The sequence below is a fragment of the Macaca nemestrina genome, chromosome 1 (assembly GCF_043159975.1).
Source record: "Macaca nemestrina isolate mMacNem1 chromosome 1, mMacNem.hap1, whole genome shotgun sequence".
In the NCBI taxonomy this organism is placed as follows: domain Eukaryota; kingdom Metazoa; phylum Chordata; class Mammalia; order Primates; family Cercopithecidae; genus Macaca; species Macaca nemestrina.
This window is the reverse complement of record NC_092125.1, coordinates 177,692,308-177,711,167: the sequence shown is the minus strand read 5'-3', so window position 1 is coordinate 177,711,167 and position 18,860 is coordinate 177,692,308. Positions and strand designations below refer to the sequence as shown.

At 37.6% G+C, this 18,860-nt stretch overlaps 1 long non-coding RNA gene across 1 annotated transcript; it reads right to left on the bottom strand.

The window, feature by feature from the left end:
- Positions 1-2,669: 2,669 nt before the first annotated feature.
- LOC112429015 (uncharacterized) lies at positions 2,670-9,005 on the bottom strand. The gene is made up of 2 exons (XR_003021143.2): positions 8,723-9,005; positions 2,670-3,196 (listed from the first exon to the last, which is right to left on the bottom strand). It is a non-coding gene; the product is annotated as an uncharacterized lncRNA (long non-coding RNA).
- Between the last annotated feature and the right edge of the window lie 9,855 nt (positions 9,006-18,860).

Genomic DNA, 18,860 nt, shown 5'->3' with positions numbered 1-18,860 from the left:
GGTATGTTCTTCCATTTGTTTGTGTCCTCTTTGATTTCACTGAGCAGTGGTTTGTAGTTCTCCTTGAAGAGGTCCTTTACATCCCTTGTAAGTTGGATTCCTAGGTATTTTATTCTCTTTGAAGCAATTGTGAATGGAAGTTCATTCCTGATTTGGCTCTCTGTTTGTCTGTTACTGGTGTATAAGAATGCTTGTGATTTTTGCACATTAATTTTGTATCCTGAGACTTTGCTGAAGTTGCTTATCAGCTTAAGGAGATTTTGGGCTGAGACAATGGGGTTTTCTAAATATACAATCATGTCATCTGCAAAGAGGGACAATTTGATTTCTTCTTTTCCTAACTGAATACCCTTGATTTCTTTCTCTTGCCTAATTGCCCTAGCCAGAACTTCCAACACTATGTTGAATAGGAGTGGTGAGAGAGGGCATCCCTGTCTTGTGCCAGTTTTCAAAGGGAATTTTTCCAGTTTTTGCCCATTCAGTATGATGTTGGCTGTGGGTTTGTCATAAATAGCTCTTATTATTTTGAGGTACGTTCCATCAATACCGAATTTATTGAGCGTTTTTAGCATGAAGGGCTGTTGAATTTTGTCAAAAGCCTTTTCTGCATCTATTGAGATAATCATGTGGTTCTTGTCTTTGGTTCTGTTTATATGCTGGATTATGTTTATTGATTTGCGAATGTTGAACCAACCTTGCATCCCAGGGATGAAGCCCACTCGATCATGGTGGATAAGCTTTTTGATGTGTTGCTGAATCCGGTTTGCCAGTATTTTATTGAGGATTTTTGCATCGATGTTCATCAGGGATATTGGTCTAAAATTCTCTTTTTTTGTTGTGTCTCTGCCAGGCTTTGGTATCAGGATGATGTTGGCCTCATAAAATGAGTTAGGGAGGATTCCCTCTTTTTCTATTGATTGGAATAGTTTCAGAAGGAATGGTACCAACTCCTCCTTGTACCTCTGGTAGAATTCAGCTGTGAATCCATCTGGTCCTGGACTTTTTTTGGTTGGTAGGCTATTAATTATTGCCTCAATTTCAGAGCCTGCTATTGGTCTATTCAGGGATTCAACTTCTTCCTGGTTTAGTCTTGGGAGAGTGTAAGTATCCAGGAAATTATCCATTTCTTCTAGATTTTCCAGTTTATTTGCGTAGAGGTGTTTATAGTATTCTCTGATGGTAGTTTGTATTTCTGTGGGGTCAGTGGTGATATCCCCTTTATCATTTTTAATTGCGTCAATTTGATTCTTCTCTCTTTTCTTCTTTATTAGTCTTGCTAGTGGTCTGTCAATTTTGTTGATCTTTTCAAAAAACCAACTCCTGGATTCATTGATTTTTTGGAGGGTTTTTTGTGTCTCTATCTCCTTCAGTTCTGCTCTGATCTTAGTTATTTCTTGCCTTCTGCTAGCTTTCGAATGTGTTTGCTCTTGCTTCTCTAGTTCTTTTAATTGCGATGTTAGAGTGTCAATTTTAGATCTTTCCTGCTTTCTCTTGTGGGCATTTAGTGCTATAAATTTCCCTCTACACACTGCTTTAAATGTGTCCCAGAGATTCTGGTATGTTGTATCTTTGTTCTCATTGGTTTCAAAGAACATCTTTATTTCTGCCTTCATTTCATTATGTACCCAGTAGTCATTCAGGAGCAGGTTGTTCAGTTTCCATGTAGTTGAGCGGTTTTGATTGAGTTTCTTAGTCCTGAGTTCTAGTTTGATTGCACTGTGGTCTGAGAGACAGTTTGTTATAATTTCTGTTCTTGTACATTTGCTGAGGAGTGCTTTACTTCCAATTACGTGGTCAATTTTGGAGTAAGTACGAAGTGGTGCTGAGAAGAATGTATATTCTGTTGATTTGGGGTGGAGAGTTCTATAGATGTCTATTAGGTCTGCTTGCTGCAGAGATGAGTTCAATTCCTGGATATCCTTGTTAACTTTCTGTCTCGTTGATCTGTCTAATGTTGACAGTGGAGTGTTGAAGTCTCCCATTATTATTGTATGGGAGTCTAAGTCTCTTTGTAAGTCTCTACTTAGTTCATTTTCTGCTGCTATAACAGAATACCACAGACTAGGTAACTTATATACACACACACACACACACACACATATGTATGTGTGTGTGTGTGTGTGTGTGTGTGTGTGTATATATATATATATATATAATTAGTTTATTTGGCTCATGATTCTGGAGGCTGGGAAGTTCAAGAGCATAGGACCAACAGCAGCTCAGCATTTGGTGAAGGCCTTCTTGCTGCTTCATAGCATTGTGGAAGGGCAACAGAGTGCACATAAGACGAACAAGAGAGGAAAAGGGGGCAGAACTCCTGCAATAACTAACTCACTTTTTTTGATAACGGCATTAATCCATTCATGAGGGTGGCATCCCATAATCTAATCACCTCTTTAAGGTCCTGCTTCTCAACACTGTTACATGGCAATTAAATTTCAACATGAGTTTTGGCAGGACGTTGAAACCATAGAAATATTCAAAAGTATTAAATTATGCAATAATATTCTGTTTATGAAAATTAAAGACTTTTCACACATTTATAAAAACTTTCTCACCATAAATACATATATGTATATTTAAAATATAAACGTTGAAATATAAATATTTTCCATCTACCTTGTACTGGTTAACTTGCTGAATAAAATATTACCCCAAAACTCAGTGACTTAAAACAATAGCCTTTTATTATTGCTTATGTTTCTACAAGTCCACCAGAGGTCTGCCGACAACTAATCTAGGTGGACTCTGAGGGCAGCTCTGCTCCATGTGTCTCTTATTCTCCTCCTGTGACTAGTGGGTTGCTTGAGCAGGTTCTTCTCATGGTGATGGCAGATGTGTAGCTGGAAACACTGGAGGCTTCTTAAGACCTAGGCTGAGAACTGGTATACTGTCATTTCCATCATCTTTCACTGTCCCAAGCAAGTTACATGGTCAAGTATCAAGTCAAGGGGCAGGGAAGTATATTCCATCCATTATGAGGCCATGGCAAAGATGTATATGGTGGCACAGGTGAAAAATCAAGGCTATTAACAGAATTTACTTCATACCTGCAGCAAGAATCTGCAGTGGCTTACAACAAAAGGTATAGAGAGGGTCTATTACTAAAAAGTTGGTCTAAAATTTACCATTTACAGTACCACACCAGGTCAAAGGAAACTGTTGTCATCAGGCCTGGTTATGACTTGTGAGATTCCTGATAGTCAAGGCAAAAGGGAAAGGAAAGTAAGATATCTGAGAAAAGGAAGAGTAGCAATTTGTGATGAAAATTAAATACACACATATATATTTAACTCAGCAATATATTTACTGTAGATGTATATATTCACATACATTTCACATAGTTAGAAAATGGACTGTTAGCATATTACAAGATAAATTCTTAATCTAATAATCTCATACTCACCCATCATTCATGCTCTCTCTTTCAAATATTGTTCTTACTTTTTACAAAAAAAAAAAAAAATTGAGATCTGAGACTTTTTCTCCTTTTACTCAGAGTTATCTCTGTTTGTAGGGTCATTTAATTATAAAGAACAGACCATCCCTTTTACCTCTGAAGAGTGCCCTGTTTTTCAGCCAAGAGAGACCAGACAAAGATAACCAGGCAGATTTTTTTTTCACCCCTAGTGTCTGACTGGATGACAAAGAAGTCTGGTACTTTAGCCAAGTTGTCTACCAACATTTCCTATTCTTCCCTTGCTATTAGTTGCCTGGTCACAAGAAGAAAAGCAAAACAAAACAGTCTTCATCAACTTATGGACATCTTACTTTCCCACTTAATAAATATTTGGGTCTATCTGTTGCCTCACATCCCGTGTGAGCTGGTATAAGAACCAGTCTGACTATTTTGTATAGAAACAAACACTTAGATATGTGCCTTTGGGCAAATATCTGCAACACTGGTAATACCTTGCATATGTATACTTTTTTCACTTTCTCAGACAAGTGGCAACATGGTAAGATTGAAAGGTTTGGGTCTGTAACAGCCTCCAGTGTTATCCTATTTACTTACTCTGTGTGAAACAGAAACATCAGTTAATATATTAGAATATATTAGAATCTCAGTTTTTTCACTGATAAAAGTGACAACAATTATATCTACTTTTAAGTATGGTTGAAAGGATTAACACTGAGAGAGAGCGTGTGTGTTTGGCAGGGTGGTAGCACATATTAAGTATTATTCAACAAATGTTAGACTCCTTTCCTGTACGAAGTCAGGACGACTATCCTTATTCATTAATGAAACACAAGCTAAGAACTTGTGACATATCAAAAAGAGTAAATGAAACAAAGAAGAAAACTGAACTATAAAATTAGAAGTAAGTTTCCAGGGGTCACACAAGAGAAAGACCTTAAGACTAGAAACCGTATTTCCTGGTTCTCAATCCATTGTCTATTCTATTGCTATACTTTGGATTCATTCATTCATTCATTCATTCACTCATCCATTTCTCCATTAATCATTTGCACTCATTCTATTCAAGGGCTTCTTATATAGCTGTATATGTTGTACATGTCATAACAGCTGTGTGACCTGGCCTCTTCCAAATTTCATAAACCACAGCCTTCCAATGCTTACTATAGCATTGTTCTTATTCTAGCTACCCTGTGCATTTTTCAGTTTGTTTGTATTGAAATTGTGTACCATATCATTAGTCTTAGTAATAAGTTCAAATGAAGAGTGACAAGTGAGACTTTGTATCTTCCCTCTCATCCAGGTATTCTCACTTTGCCTCCTCAGAAGTTCATTTAAATAAAAGTAATCAATGTATCCATGTTGGCACTTGGGGATAGCCCAGCCTGAAAAACTTCTATAAAATGTGTCCCTTGTGCTACAGTTAGCTAAAGCATCATTAAACAGAGGAACAAATTCTATGCAGCAGGTTTGTGATAATAGCATTGAGTTCCTTCTCATTGAGGAGGAAGGCCTTAGCCAGGGACAATTTCAATTTTGGTCTGGTCTCAACTGCTCATTCTTCCAAATTATTAAGATTAGCTTCTGAGTCTTTCCCCCATTATGGACCTAAAACAGCTTTGCTCTGGGATACTGATTATTTGCAATGGGAGGTCTCTATACTATTTTTATGAAACTGTGTTTTTCACGGTTTACTTCAAATATTGAGGTATATTAGTCTGTTCTTACCCTGCTATAAATAAATACCTGAGAGTGGGTGATTTATAAAGAAAAGAGGTTTAGGGCTGGGCGCAGTGGCTCACGCCTGTAATCCCAGCACTTTGGGAGGCCGAGGTGGGCAGATCACGAGGTCAGGAGATCGAGACCATTCTGGCTAACACAGTGAAACCCCGTCTCTAATAAAAATACAAAAAAAAATTAGCCGGGCGTGATGGCAGGTGCCTGTAGTCCCAGCTACTCAGGAGGCTGAGGCGGGAGAATGGCGTGAACCCAGGAGGCAGAGCTTGCAATAAGCTGAGATAGTACCACTGCATTCCAGCCTGGGCGACAGAGTGAAACTCCATCAAAAAAAAAAAAAAAGAAAAAAAAAAAAGAGGTTTAATTGGCTCGTGGTTCCGCATACTGCACAGAAAGCATGTTGTTGGCTTCTGCTGGGCTTCGGGGGAGTCTCAGGAAACTTACAATTATGGTGGAAGGCGGAGTGGGAGTGAGCACCTCATATGGCCAGAGCAGGAAGAAGTGGAGGGAGATGCCACATACTTTTAGGCAACCAGACTCATGAGAACTCACTACCATAAGAACAGCACCAAGGGGAAAATCCCCCCCCCATGATCCAATCACTTCCTACTAGGCCTCATCTCCAACACTGGGGTTTATAATTCAACATGAGATTTGGGCAGAGAGACAGACCTAAACCATATCATGAGGATTCTTTAAAGAATTGATAAGGAAGTTTTGCTTGGTCTCCAGATACTAACAAATGACAGGTAAAAAGTTACTAAATAGCAAGTCTTGATTTTTATTTCTGCTTATAGGACCCAACAGATTTTTGGTGGTCTGTGTACTCAGGCCAGCTGCCTCTTTATTTTTCATTTAAAGCTTAGTATGTATCTTTTTGTCTGTCTTTTAAAAATACATATGTTATTTCTTCCATTGTATGGCAGGAGGAAATATTTTAAAAGGCCTTGAGTTAGGAAGGGTAAATTTCTGGATGGAGTCCAAGATTACAGCAGCCTCCTCCACTGGGGAGAAACCTAGACAACATTAAATTTCCCATGTAGCATCATTAAACATTCTCTTTGTTGCCCTAGTTTATGATTTTATTGTTTAACCAGTTCACACTGACAGTCTTGTGGGCTACAGTTCTGTTTGACTGTCGAGTACATACTATTTCCATTATATTACATTCCAATATGTTCTAAAGGAACATGATATATGTGTGCATGGAGGAAACGTAAGTGACACCAAGTGGGCAACTATATTTCTCCTTGAATCTGACTTAATTTTAAGGATTGACTTTTTCCCCTCCTGGTAGCAAATTGTCATTAATTGTTCACCTTCACTTTGATATCCTATATTTTGTACCTCTTCAAATTTTACAAGATTTTAAAACCCTGGTTCCTCCATTCCAGCTAATGGGAACTATTTTGCTTTTTTGCTATTTTGAAATTTCACAGGCTTTGAAGTTGATGTATTTTTATATTACTTTGTTCAGAAAAGTAGCTAACACCATTTAATAACTACCGTACACTTGGCTAGCTTCTTGCTTGCTTCTTTGTTTCAGAGGAATCAATAGTTTCTTTTCATTAAATTGTTAATAAGCATACAGATTAATAATGACTTTCTTGAGGGCAGAAATTAGGACTTTCATTTTATTGAATCCTCAGGATATAACCCAAAAACTGGCCACAGAGTTAATGTTTTATAAATATATGTTGCTTATTCTCATCTTAAGTAGAAAAAAACCCATCAAATAATAGACATAAAGCATAAAAATTAATGAAAGTGTAAAAACTACACAGGTGAGTGATATGGTCAGGCTTTGTTTCCCCACCCAAATCTCATCTTGAATTGTAATTCCCATAATCCCCATGTGTCAAGGGAGAGACCGGGCGGAGGTAACTGAATCATGGGAGTGGTTTCCCCAACTGAATCATGGGAGTGGTTTCCCCAGTGCTGTTCTTGTTGATAGTGAGTTCCCAAGAGATCTTTTACACTTCTCTCTGCACTTCTCCTTCCTGCCATCTTGTGAAGAAGGTGCCTTACTTCCCCTTTGCCTTCTGTCATGATTGTAAGTCTCCTGAGGACTCCTCGGCCATGTGGAACTGTGAGTCAATTAAACCTCTTTATAAATTACCCAGTCTCAGGCAGTTTTTTATAACAGTATGAAAATGGACTAATACAGTGGGTAAGAACATGGATTTTAGAGCCACACAGCTCCAAGTCCAAATCCTGGATATGCTACTGGATAATGATGTAATCTGGATAAGTTAATGATTTCTCTGTCTTTGTGTCCTTATCTGTAAAATGCAGATAATATCTGTCTTATAAAATTTTAATGAAAACTGAATAAGATAGTGCATGTAAGCACAATAATTAGCTCATAGTTAACACTCAATAAATAGTATATATCATGTTAATTATCAGCAGTAATATCAATATTAGTATTAATAGTATTAATATCAATATTGAAATAGTGATCCTTTTTGGTATCAGATCCTAATTCTGACATTTACTAGGGTTTTTCTCCAAGTTTTATTGAGTTATAATTTACAAATTTAAATATATGTGTATTTAAGATGTACAACACAGCGTTTTGATATAACTATACTTTGTGTAATGATTTCCACAATCAAGTTAATTAACATATGTAATCTCATATAATTATTATACTATTTTCTTTTTTTGTGGTAAGAACACTTAAGATCTACTTTCTTAGCAAATTTCAAGTACGTAATGCGTGATTATTAACAATAATCACCATGCTGTACAATAGATCTTCAAGCTTATTATTTGTAAGCTGAAAGCTATTTGTTCTGTGGCCTGTGTCAGGTAAGGTCTTTTGAGAAGCTAATGCCAAGACAGGATTAGATGTGCAAGATGCTTGTTGTGGAAAGTGGTTATAAAGGACAAAGATGGATGGAAGAAGAGAAGGCAGGTGATGCCATTCTGGCACCTGTGAAAGGGGAGTGGGAAGGAAGGAGGCTGTTGTAGGAGCTGCAGTTCTGAGTACTGTCCTAAGAAATTCCTAGCTAGGCCAATGCAGGGTCTCAGAGCAGATTTATAGGATTCCTGCATTGAGCAGGAGTGGACTAACTATGGAGCCACTGCTGTATTCTGTCATGTCCTGGAGGCATGGCCTTAGCATGAGTGCCAAGATCTAAAGATGCAGCCACATTTTCACCTATGCTGCCAGCAGCAGCTTTTCCTGAATGGAGATCTGAGTAGTGCACCTTCATGCCCACCCCTTGGTCTTAAGGTCTATTTTTCCACTTGTTAGAGTCTCTGTTTGTCATCAGTGGCATAAGCAATGCACACACTCCATTGAGGTACTGTACGATTTCACTTGGATGATTTACCTGAAGTACCTGGAACATAGTCAAGTGTTCAGAAAATGTTCGTTCCTTTCCTTTTCCCCCAGTTTTCCCTTCTATTTTTAACTTCCCATCCCATAAAGGTAGATACCCAATCTTTTCTGAATACTTTTAGTGTCAAGATTCCAGCAAATAGCTCAACATGGAAAAATCCTCACTTTTGTCTCATCTTGTAATCTTGGGTAAGATGTACTGACTGAAGTTGAATTACCCAGTTAATGGCTTTGGCCCTCTTGTTCCTTTATCTCTGCAGACAGCCTTGGAAAGAGAAAAAAAAAAAAAACCAGAAAAATGAAAAGTAATTCATTTTTGGCATTAGATTTTTTTCTTGAGGGAATAAAACTTGTGTCTTAGTGAGATTAAATCATTTATGGAAACACTATGTCTTGAATGCTTTGTCCTATTCAAGTCGTGGGGGCACATTCACAAAATAGAACTGTTTAGATCAGAGAAGATGAGTTAAGTGGGGAAGACTGGTATCTTGATCATATCAGGGTTCTCTGACACAAACCCTTCTGAATTCCAGCCAAATAATAGAGCACACAAAACTAGGGCAGAGGTTGAAATAATTACATATTACACAGAAAAATGGAAAAATATAAAACGTAATTACTGGGATTAGAATTCTACAAAATATTACATAAGCTATGGCAAGCAGATGATATATAAATACACATAGTTTTTAAATGATTCTTTCTATACACATTCTTTTAAAGTTGCTCTTGGGAGAAGCACACACTTTGCTTTTTGCTTCTGCCTTGACTGTAACACATCACAAAAGTGTTGTTAGTTTCAAAACACTTTCATGGAGAAGCTTTCCCAGCTCCAAACACAATCAGTTTAAATTCATTATTTTCCAGATTGCATAATATTGTGTGGTTGTCTTTGGGTGCCTTAACATATAAGCAATATTTTAAAATATATATTATTCTCTGCAGAAAATTTCTCAATAAAGCACCTTTGATTCCATGGTTGGCTTAACAAGGTTAATCCTGTCTGTATCTGTTCATTTTGGATATTTGAATTGAATTTTGTTGAGATTCTTTCTATGAGAGGGAAGAGAGAGAACACTCAGGTTTTTGTGATGGCATTTGAAGCTCTTCATGATCAGATTTCCTACTAAAGAACTTCAAGAATTCCTCACTGCTTGTAGGAAAAAAAGGCAGATCATTTGGCCTAGATGTCATTTCTAAATAATTGCATATTTAAAGTTACTAAAAATACAAAGAATAATAAAATGAGCACCCATATATCCAAAACCCAGCCTTGTCAAATCTGAACATTTTGCTATTTCAGATTTTTGCTATGATTGAATAATTTTTATTCTAAAATGAGTCTGAAAATTAGAGCTAGAGTTGTAGGCTCCTGCGATATCCTTCATCTCATCCAATTCCCACTCTTCCAAGAAGTAACCAATGTCCTAATTTGATGTGCATCATTCATGCAAGTGTTTTTGTCCTTCTATTATATATGCAATACAGTATGTCTAAAAATAATTCATGACATTTACTAGGTTTTAAAATGTACGTAAAAGTTATATTCTGTATATCCAACTGAAATATACTTTTGTGTGTGGCGTAGGAGTGAGGATACACTTTTTTTTCTTTTTACAAATGAATAATGTTACTACTCTTCATCATGTATAGTTTAAAATCGTTCCTACCTCATTTTGTATATTTGTTTAGGTGTTTTTGTTTTTTTCAATTTCTCTTTGAATCAGTTGTGCTAAGTTACATTTTTCTAGAAAATGGCCCATTTCTTTTACATTTTCAAACTTGTTAACAAAGTTTTCCAGAGATTAGCTTTAATATTTTTCATTTTCTATTATTTTTATAACATGTCCACTTTTCAAACTTTTAAGGCTTACGATTAACTTTGCTGTCTGCTTTGTTTCCTAACTTCTCCAGAGGTTGTTCTATTATATTAAATTAATTTTTATAATGAAACACAGCTTTTGATTTTAATAATTCTCTCTATTATAGCTTTGTTTTCTATTTAATTTCTATTTTTATACTTCTTATTTCTTCATTTGGGTGTTCTTTAGGTCTACACTTCAAAAATGTTTCCAATTTGTTAAATTTTAAGCCTAGCATTTTAATTTTCATGTCTTTTGTTTATAATACAGCAATGTCAAGTTACAATTTTTTCTCCAGTTACTGCTTTAATCAATTTCTACTTGTTTTGACATTATCATTCACAGAGTTTATATTCTTGGGTGGAGTGGTAAAAGGCGATGAACAAAAATAATTAATAAGTGGTAAAATATATCTTATAGGTGATAAATACCATAAAATACGTTCAAGGTAAGGGAATGAGGAATTCTGGGGGTAGAGATGGGATTTTTTTGCTATTTTAAATAGAATTATTAGGCAAGACCTTACTCACAAGATGATATTTGTATAAAAACTTGAAAGAAGCACCCTTGCCAATATCTAGGGGAAAAGCATTTAAACAGAGGGAACTGAAATTTCAAAAACTCTGAGGTAGAAGCAAGGTTAAAGTATTTTTTTCTTGAGTTTCCATTTCTTTATATATTAAACTAAAGTTTGGCCTGCAGGGTTTCCTGACTTTCAGACTTTGGACATTTGCAAATAACCTTCCTGTTATTTACCTTATTCACATACCACCCAAAGAGTGTATAATGTGTTGCCAAAAAATGCAGAGAGATGGAGTAGAGGTACTACTTATGTTAGCTTCAACCTAAGCAGGAACTTGTTTTTTGAATACTTATTAAGATAAATTTATAAATTTAATAATAATTAAATTGTCTGTGTGAAAACTAAAATCATTCAGTATTACCAGTAAAATGAGGGATGCATTTAGGAAAATAGATTTAAATTAGAAAACTTAAACTCTTGTTTAGTTCTATCTATTTCCATATGTTTGTAAATTGACTACTGAATGAACATAGATAATTCTATAATTTTCCATAGATATAATTTTTCTGATTCTCCTTCAAAATCTAAAATACCCTAAGTGTGATAAAAAAATGTTGTTGGTCATCAGTATGATGGTCCCTGACTTACTTATGACTTACTTATGATTCAACTTAACAACTTTTCAACTTTACAATGATGTGAAATTTTCACAATCTCAATGTAATGTACAGTATTTAATAAATTACATGAGATATTCAATACTTTGTTATAAAATAGACTTTGTGTTAGATGGTTTTGCCCAACTGTAACGTAAGGCTTATGTAAGTGTTCTGAGCACATTCCAGTAGGTTAGGCTAAGCTATGATGTTCAGTCAATTAGGTGCATTAAATGCATTTTTAACACATAATGTTTTCAACCTATGATGGGTTTATTGGGAGGTAATTCCACTGTTAAGTTGAGGATCATCTGTATGCTGTTTTTAACTTTTATTTTAAATTCAGGGGTACATGTGCCAGTTTGTTAAAGTATTTGAGGCAGCAAGGAAGTAGGTATGGCTGGAGCAAAAAAAGTAATTATTATAGTTGTCATCTTTCACGTGTTAATTCTTCCTGCCATTTCTGTTTATCTTATCATTTTAAATTCCATCTTCCATGTCTCCTAAATTTCTTAAATATTTATCCATCAGTACTTACGAGTTTCTTCAGGTCTGTTTTCCATTTCACTAATTATTTCTTAAGCTTGTTTTAGGCTACTGTTTATATTTCCTTCCAATTTTAATATTAACAGCTGTGTTTTTCATTTATATATTCTCTCTCAAATACATCTTTTTAATGATGTCTTATACTTCTTTCATACACGTTATATCTTCTTGTATATCTTTAATCATTTTAAAGATTGTACCTTTAATCATATTAAACATTCTTATTTAATAATTTCTATCTATTAACTAAAGTTCTTAGAGGTCTGTTGCTACTGCTTTGCTACTTTTCCCTAATGATTGTTACTCCAGGAACTATGTAATTTTTCTTTGTGAGGTTGTAATTTTTCTTTCTTTCAGTGAGGTTTTAACTAGGGAAACATTTGTAAACTTGTTTGAAGGTATGTCCTATCAGATGGATTTCTTTTTGCTTCTTCTTGGAGCCCCCAAAATAATAGCTGTGTGTATCCTTTTTATGTTAATTTCTCAGGTTGTAGTTTTCCCAATCATTTACACAGCATTGATTCACTTCTGCTGCTGCTGCAAAGATTGTCACACTCCAATCTTGAGTGTCAGAAGTCTTTGATAATAAATCAGTAGAAATGACAATTTTGATTTTGTGGCCAGATTGACAAATAAATTTTATTTGTGCCTTCCTATAATGATAGATTTCTTAAACCCTTTACTCTATTTTTGTAGCCCTAGGAAGGCTCTTACACACTGGGTAGATATCAGTTATGCATCCCTCTATCCCCAACATTTCAGGCCTAATGTCTCCTTTCTTTGTCCATTTACATGCATAACAATCAAGAGCTTTGTTAATCCCAGGGTCTCCTTATGAGCTTTCTGGTGAGATGTGCAGGGCTTTTGTTTCTATTTTATTTTATTTTTTTAGTTTCTATGGATTTTCCTTTCTTGTTGGTTCACTTATGCCTTTAAATGATATTTGTTGTGTTTTATGGAGCTGTTGAATGTGACATATTGACAGAAGTAGATGGTGAACTGTTTTGACACTTTGTGATCTATTACCAATTTATCTTTCTGGTTTTATATTTATTACCCATTAATTTACTCATACTAGCTTAATGACTTGGCCAAATTGACAAGTTATTACATTGCTTCTCCTGTTTTTTTTCTCCTGGATTTTTTCCATTGCCAATCTCTTAAATCCATATATAACCCATACATTGAGGCTCAGCTCAAATGTCAGTCCTTTCAGGAATCTGCCTTTCATATGCCAATGGGCAGGAGTATTTGCTCCTATGATGTCTTATCTGCACCTCTTCATTAGTGCCCATGGACTTCCCTATCTATTGTGCTTGTTGTTATGCTCTTACCTTCTCCAGCATCACCCTGCCCTAGCATTAGACTGAGAACACATGATCCAGGACAAGATCTGTGCTTGATTCATTCTGTATGTAACACAGGCATAGCACTATGTCTTTCAGAATCTGAGAGTATATTAAACAAAATTGTATAAAAGTAGAGTTTTAAGCAGAAGCTGTAATATAAACATATCATGAATGGAATTGGTCTATCCAGTGAATGCTTAGATTAGATGTCTGAAAACCTATTCCAATTTTAAGACCTAATAATAATAATAATAAAAACGGTAGGAGGCAACCAAATGCCTACGCAGATAGGGGTAGGTCCCCAGTGAAACCCCACCTCCAAGCCAAAGACAGTTTAAAGCCTAAAAGCCAAGGTACAAGTTAAATCCTTAGGCTGGATTGAGAACTTGTCTTCCTGTTTGGCATGCTTTCCTCTTGATCCCCACCCTTCACCTATTTTACCTATATCTACCCTTTCTTAATTGTTTTTCTACACTGTCATGCCCACCTTTGAGTGGTGACTTTGCTTTAATGTTTATTGCATACTCACAAACCAATCAGCATGCACTTCCCATTCTGTGCCTACAAAGACCCCAGATTCAGTTGGTAGAGGGGTAGACAGCCTGACTTTGGGGAAGAGACAACCTGACTCTGGGGAAGACCATCTGCCCTTCCCATCCCCTCACTAGTTTGCCTCTCCACTGAGAGCCGTCTTCATTGCTCAATAAAATTATCTGCCTTCACCATCCTTCAGTCGTCTGCATGGCTTCATTCTTCTTGAACAATGGACAAGAATTTGGGACCCACCAAGTGTGGTAACCCAGAAAGTCTATCACGCTGGCTCTTTGCCCTCACTAATGGAGGCCAGCCACCTCACACAATGAGGCAAGGGGCCAACTGAGTTGCTAACATGCCACCAATCTGCGGATGGTGGAACTAAAGGAGCACTGTAACGTTCCCTCTGGGGCTTCAGGATCATGGGCACCCTCACATGGGCACTGCCACATTCCCCTTAAGGTGACACACCTGATCTGACCACGGGTCCTGCACGGAGCTTGTTCCTGTATTGGCACTCGGAGCAGCTGGCTGGGTTCCTCACTCACTCACTTATGTGCTCCCTCCCACAAGGGGTTGAGTGCAGTAGGCTGAGTAGAGGGGGAACCCCTGCCATGAGTTCAGCATTCATTCAAAAATCCTGCATCGATAATAACGCAAACGGTTAAGCCTATTATGTTTCAGGCACTTTGCTAGGTGCTTTACTTAGATTATCTCTAATTCCCCCAACAATTCAGAAAAATGGATAAGGTTAAGGTAGCTGCTCAAGATCAGAGGCAGTAAAAGTCTGAGCTGAGATTTGGATCTAGATCTATCTAGCTCCCAAAGAAAACAAAAGGCAAATGTACATAATTGCCAAAAGAGGGAAGCAATAAGCTTTAGTTAAGAGAAAGCATTGTTTATTTCATGTAGATGGTCAGAGATGGTAGACTGAAGTAGATGAAATTGGAAGAATGCCACTCGTTTGTTAAGGTACAGTTCCAGTGTCCCCTCATCCAGGAAACACTGACTGCCCTGCCTGGATAGTTTCTTCCTTCTGGTTTTCCTCAGTCCTCTCTGTATTTACCACAATTGTTACATTTTAATCATTTGATTTTAATAATCTGTTTGTGGGTTTTTTCTCCACTAGCCAATGACTGTCTTAAGGACAGGAACTTTAATTTTTTACTCTTTTTTCATGCTATTCTCCTAAAATATTAAAGTGTTTCTATCAAAATGTTTACATAACATATTCTGCTCTCAGCGATTCATAATGCAAATAAGTAAATAAAGGTTCTAGGAACTCTTGCAAAAGAGATTTGTTTAGCCTCAGCTAAATTAACATTTCCCAATTCTGTTTGACCACAGAACTCTTTTATTTAGAACACTTATTGATATTTGTGTACTAATATTTTGGAAAATAAACCTTGATATAGTTTTCATACATGACTTTCTTTAATGTTTCTTTTCTCTTTGTTTTTGGGGTGACAGGTAAGTAGTGGAGTTCACTAATTTTATAATATAAAATAAATTTTCATCATATCAATTGCTAAAAGAATGTATACTGTGTAGCAAGCAGTAAACAGTTTGTTAAAGAAAACTGCTCTCTTGGTAAGAAAAAGTACTTGGCATTTCTGTCTTTGAGGTAACCACACTTGTCCTAGGAATGTTTGTGTGTCTGCATGGTGTGTGTGTCTGTGTGGCGGGGGGGGGGGTGTGGTATGTGTGGTGGGGCATCCCTAAATCCAATCCAAATTTGCTCCTCACTTTGATTACTCTTTTAGATTGTTATTTCATTCCTTCACAGGCATAGACTTCTTTGTCTGCTGCTTCTGTTGAAGCACATAAATCCAAGTGGCAGCTGTAATATTTAGAAGTACAAAATACATGGGAAAGGGCTCAACAGTTTTCTCACTCCTAATGGCAGCCAAGGGCTGAGCTGTGTGTATCATAAATGGTAGGGCTGTCCAAAGGAAAAACTCCTTTGTAGGCAGTTTTATCCTCTTTTAAATTTTCTGCTTTTAAAGAGTGGAATCTTTCAGTAGCAGAGGCAGTTACAATCAAATCTCACCTGTTTTTTATATCTCACAGCTCCTTGGGGAAAAAAGCAAATGAAGATGACCCAGGGAAAAAGGGGTAGTGATGCCAAGTTCTTAGCAGAACAGCTTTCCGAAAGACGTGCTATGCAGAGGTGCTTTTCTGTTTTATAACCATTTTGGTATCTCTTGCCCCATGAAATGACTCTTGAAAAGTCTCATTTTCTGCAGCCATAAATGCCTCTACTATGATCCTCAGGAAAACACTCATAAAACACACTTGTGAGGAATTCAATGTTATTTGTCTCATGAGTCCCCAGTATACTACATATGTAGGCATAGACCTATATTTAATACCAGAGCATTTGAAAGTAGTGCACCCCAAGATTCTCAGTGCCCAGTATAATTATAAAGCACTTGCTAAAGTAGAGTGAAAAAGATGATTTTATTCCTTAATGTTGTTTTTGTTTTATTTACTATGCTTGGTAAGTAGGTAGACTCCTAAATAAAAAACAAAAGTTACTTTTAAAATATTGCTGGTGGCTGAGCGTGGTGGCTCACGCCTGTAATCCCAGCACTTTGGGAGGCCAAGGCGGGCGAATCACAAGGTCAGGAGATCGAGACCATCCTGGCTAACATGGTGAAACCCCATCTCTACTAAAAAAAATACAAAAATAATTAGCCCAGCGTGGTGGTGGGTGCCTGTAGTCTCAGCTACTCGGGAGGCTGAGGCAGGAGAATGGCATGAACCTGGGAGGCGGAGCTTGCAGTGAGCCGAGATCGTGCCACTGCGCTCCAGCCTGGGTGACTGAGCAAGACTCTGCCTCAAATAAATAAATAAATAAATAGTAAAATATTGCTGGTAACATTTTGATCAGGAAAAATACCTTTATTGAGGACCTACCATGGATCAGCATTATGCGTTTTATTCCACTAAATTCTTACAATGCTCTTATAGGGTAACACTTATTCTCATTTTACATATGAAGAAAAAGGTCTCAGAGGCTGAGAGGTCATAGAGTTATGAAATGCTGGAGCTAATGTCTGAAACAAGGTTTTCAGCATCTCCAAGGGTATAATAGGAATGCTGGAGGAGTGGGGGCAATTTTAGGTCAAGTTATCTATGAGATAGTATCTGCAGCAAGACATGAGGACGTGAGCCCAGAGTCACTGTGTTGCAGGATTTTTCTCAGACCCTTTACTGGACTCTCAGAAGGGGTGCCATCTACTCAGCCTGCTGTGCTCAACCCCTTGCAGGAGGGAACACACAAGTGAGCAAGTGCAGAACCTGGCCGGCCACTCCATGGAGCAAGCTCTGTGTGGGGCCTGCATCTAGACCAGGTGTGCCACCTCAAGGGGAATGCAGCAGCCCCCAGGTGAGGGTGCCCGTGACCTTGAAGCCCCAGAGAGGGTGTTACAGTGCTTCTCTAGTTCCACCATCCATTGACGGTGGCCTGTTAGCAGCTCAGTTGGCTCCTTGCCTCATTGCATGGGGTGGCTGCCCTCTGCCACTGAAGGCAAAGGGCCAGCATGACAGCCTTTCTGGGTACCCACACTCAGTGGGTCCCGAGCTCTTGTCTCGCATCCAAAAAGAATGAAGTCACATGGATGGTTGAAGTTTGGTGAAGGTAGATAATTTTATTGAGCAATGAAAATGGCTGTCAGCGGAGAGGGGAGCTGGAGATGGGATGGGAAGGGCAGGTCCTCTTCCCCAAAGTCAGGTTGTCTCTTCCCTAAGGTCAGACCATCTCACTTTCTACCTACTGAGTCTGGGATCTTTATAGGCACAGGATGGGGAGCACATAGTGATTTGTTTGTGAGTATGCAAAAAAGGTTAAAGCAAAAGACACCACTCAAAGTTGGGCATGACAGTGTAGAAAACCAATTAGGAAAGCATAGGTATATGTAAAATAGGTGAAGGGTGGGGATCTATCAAAGGAAAGCATGCCAAACAGGAAGACAAATTCTAAATCCAGTCCAAGGATTTAACTTGTAGCTTGGATTTCAGGCTTTAAACTGTCTTTGTCTTGGAGGTGGGATTTCACTGGAGACCCGACCCTATCTGCCTAGGCATTTGGCTGCCTCCTGTTACTATCAATTGCAGGAAGGCATTAGCCAAGGATGTCAGAATAGAAGGCATGGACAGAACTGGGGCCATTAATGCAATTTGTCCACCATGCTGGGGCATAGTAAACAAGGAGTGAAATGGCACAAAAAGAGATTAAGGAAGTAAGCAGGGTTTGCATAACACAGGGCCTTGTGGGGTATGCTAACAGGGACTTCTTTTATTTTAAGGCCAAAAAGGAAGTCCCAGTGATGACTTGGACTGGGTGGTAGCAGTGGGCAGATTTGAGATATTTTGTTTCTGCTGAATGGACAGAATTTGGTGATGCTTTAAATGTGAGGGCTGACAGCGAGACATCACTCCAGGTCTCTTCTGTGGCCTCTTCTGTGATGGTGGTGCCATTCCCTAAGAGGGAGAAGGGTGAGGACTAACTGAGGTTTGAGGGGCAGAAATCAAAAGTACTACTGGGGGCATAGAATTAGCTAGTGTCAAGTTAAAAGGAAAATAATACAGAAACTACTAGATATTTCTCCCAAAGAAGCATCTGTTGCAGGAAAATGGCCACAAAGGTCAGGGGTGCATTATAACTTTCATAGCTCTTTGCACTTTTGCTTTCTTGGGCCCCTTCCTCCATTAAATTTTTAAAAATGTTTTATGACTATATTGGTGTACTGACAAATACAATCTAAGCTAGAATCATTGTCATTCATTTATTTTTTTCTTCTGATGAAAAAATAAAAATGAAAACATTTCTTTGGCCTCTGAGTTGTGGGCCCAAGGTACTGTGCCTGATGGATATGTTGGCT